A 3,588-nucleotide genomic window follows, 5' to 3' on the forward strand; every position below is an offset into this window, starting at 1 on the left:
CTCCTTTCCTTCCTCCCTCCCATCTCTCCATCCCCTCCCCCTTTTTTTTTCCTCTCTCCCCCCCTCCCATTAAAATGGTGAACCCACGAGCGGAAGTCAAATCACGACCCATTGAGTTGATTTCTATAAATGTAAAAGTCTAAATAGTCCAGCTAAACGTTCTATGGTTCTAAGAGACTTACACAGGCAAGGGGGAAATATTATCTATTTGCAAGAAACACATTTCACTTCAGGCCATGAGCCTCGTTGGTTTAGTCAGCAATATCCCACTGCTTTCTTTGCCTCCGGCCCTAAAAAAAATATGGGGTGGGTATTCTTTTTAGCACTGATGTACCACTCCAACTCACGCAAATACATAGAGATTCAGAGGGCAGTTACTTGATCCTTATAGGCTTAATATATGGCAGACCCATTACTCTGGTCAATGTCTATTGTCTCAATCAATTTCAACAGGCCTTTTTCCAAACGGTTATGCATAAAGTACTTGAACTACAATCTGGTATTTTATTCTTGGGAGGGGATTTGAATGCCTCCTTGGATACCTCTAACGGGGTCTCTAGCATCCCCCATAAGACCCTCAAATGTATAACATCCTCACTAAGGCCTCGATGATTGAAAGTTCGTAATTTGCGGCGAGAAATGTGTATTTCTGTCTCGCAACTCTCGCAAATTTCACGCCTTGCGTAATGATCGTATAAAGTGGGCAGTCCATTGTAAACAATACGTTACGCGATAAGCTGTCCATAGTAAACTATAGACTTCGCCTCCTTATATCATTTCACGAACCTCGAAATGGGTTTCCATATATCATTGCGTCGCTTCGTAATTTTAATGAATCACTTTATTTCAGTTTGTGTTTGCATATTTCAAAATGTAAAACTACAGTTATAGTATATTGTCTAAATACGTTATATCGTATTATTTTTAAAATGAAATAAATATTGTAAATAATGTTATTCATGTTAATTCGCCAAAGGATGTCTGGCGAGATATGTATGTGAGTTGAATGTGCGATTCGTATGGCGTATGTTTTTATATCATCGTAACATATCTGTGAAACTTGCGAGATTTACTCAGGTTACGCCCATGGAACGCCCATTTTACGCCCTCTCCTTCGCAATGAAACTCTCCTTCGCAATGAATTCTGCTTTTACTGTTCTGGTTATATTTTGTTATTCTTTTTTATTGAAATCGTACAATAAATATTTTTACGCTCTTTATTTAGATATTTTCACTCATTTGTCTTATTACGAAATTGCGTATATGTTTTAAACAATGTTCAATGTGCAATATTTGTTAACCAATCATATTTATTGTTATATTATTTCTGTTACCATAATACCTTGCAATACATTTATGTACGCATATTTATGAGTACTTCCTTAATATTCTCCAATCACAGCGTATTTTACATTTTACTCTGGTTACATGTATATTTATATAGATATCATATTTTATTCTGTGAGGCAGTTGATGAGATATTTGAAAATGGTTGCTGAGAGGTTTACAGTTGTGGAGAATGAAATCCTTGTATCTGCTCTGGAGCCAAACTATGACATGCTTTTTGGACCACAGAGGCGTGACACTAGTTTAAAGACAAGGGATGCAATCTGGGAAGATATTGCTGAAATGGTTAATTTAAATGCCACACATATAAAGACTGTTGCTCAATGTCGCAAAAGGGTTGCAGACATTAAAAGGAAAGTTCAAAGAAAGAATAAGAGGAGGAGGCGATTTTTAAAATATGAAAGAATATTTATTAAACTTTTAATGTCTGTAAACCCTAATGTGGACATTGAGCAACAGTCGACTTCAGCATCATCTTCCCAGACTTCTCCCTTGTGTGAAGAACATGTAGATGTCTCTGTTGGCCCAGAAAGTGATGTTTCACAGCAAAATAATTCTGAGGATGTGGATGAAGGTAATTTTTTATTTTTTTTATTTATTTAGTTAACATATCATGTTCCTTATAAAAAATTACATCAAGTTTATTTTAATTTAGTGCAAGAAGTTACTACATCACCAGCATTACTTGCTGAAAGCACTGAGGCAGCATGTGGAAGTGAACAATTTGAAAATCCAGCAATTCAAAATATTGAATTCATCATTACCGGTATATATGTGGATATTTTGATTTTATAATCATTTAGCATGTAAATTTAAACATCAATTTAAAGGGACAATGAACCCACATTCTTTAATTTGTGAATAAGATACAGCATGCAATTAAAATCAACTTTCTAGTTTACTCCTATTATCAAATGTTATACATTCTCTTGCTATCTTTATTCGAAAAGCTATAATGTAAGTTTTTGGCAATCAACCTGGGTTGTTCTTCTTGATTGTTGGATAAGTTCACACACAAATAAACAACTGCTGACCAAAATAATTGCTGGCTCCTTAGCTTACATGCCTTCTTTTTCAAATCAAGATAGCAAGAATATTATGAAACTTTGATAATCGGAGTAAATTAGATATTTTCTTAAAATTGCATGTTCTATGAGTGTGTTCAGTGTCCCTTTAAGCGTTATATTTTTTAATATATATTCATTTTTTTATATGACAAAGTTCCCTATAGACCAATATGTAAATCCCCTGATCTATAACATGTTAGGATATCTCCTTACATCTGCTAAGTTTAACCCCAAAAACCTGCTTCAGATTTGTAAATAATGTGAAAAGCACTTGTAATGGATGGTTATTAATTATGCCTCCATAAAAGGGATTTGTTATACATTAATGGATGCACAATATTTTATTTTCAATACTTGTAATATAGAAATTAATATATAAATATGTTTCTAAATAATTTCATTTATTTTTTGTATAAGATGATGAAAATGCAATTAGTACAAATGTGGTTGATGCTGCCAATGGAGAAGATTCTCAACCACATGAACAAGGTATGTATTCATTTACACCTTACCATGTTAATTTTTATGTTAATAAAGAATGTCACTTATATGTGTGTGCATTTTTAAATTAAATGTAAAAATAAAATTGTCACAGTTTTTATTTTTAACACATGAACTATCAATTCCTTTTTTATTTTTTTCTTTATCATAACAATATTTTAAATATGTGCTTAGTGCAATTCAATTTTAATGTAGTTTAATATGATATTTGTTTTATGTCTAACAGGAAAAATGGAAGAGAATAAATGGGATAAAATGTGTCTTTTAATAGAGAATATAAACAACAATCTCACCATTTTAAAAGACTCTATGCTTCACAATTTTAAAAAAAAAAGACTTCACAATCAAAAAGTAAGAAGACTTTTAACCAGAGTGATTGAAAATCAAAAAGAACAGCGTGCTCTAATGTTCAGAGAAAGAAGGTGGGAGGGAAGGGCATTTTATTCTGGGGTTAAAACACGTGGTGGACCATTTTATCATCCACATTAATATCTTATGTTTGTTTTTTGGTTTGTTATTTAGAAAGTTAATAAAAAGAATGTTTACAATTGGTCTTTTTATTTGTTAGATTTATACACCATACAACACATTACATATTTTCACACATGTATTAAAGGGACGTGTACATTTGATTTATGATTTCAGTGTGGGGTGTTCACAAGTATGAATATAT

General features: G+C 32.6%; 1 long non-coding RNA gene across 1 annotated transcript; it reads left to right on the forward strand.

The window, feature by feature from the left end:
* Positions 1 to 2,014: 2,014 nt before the first annotated feature.
* On the forward strand, positions 2,015 to 2,904 carry LOC128665015 (uncharacterized). Its single transcript, XR_008402963.1, has 2 exons — positions 2,015 to 2,113; positions 2,832 to 2,904. It is a non-coding gene; the product is annotated as an uncharacterized LOC128665015 (long non-coding RNA).
* Positions 2,905 to 3,588: the final 684 nt, after the last annotated feature.

The sequence above is a fragment of the Bombina bombina genome, chromosome 6 (genome assembly GCF_027579735.1).
Source record: "Bombina bombina isolate aBomBom1 chromosome 6, aBomBom1.pri, whole genome shotgun sequence".
NCBI lineage: Eukaryota > Metazoa > Chordata > Amphibia > Anura > Bombinatoridae > Bombina > Bombina bombina.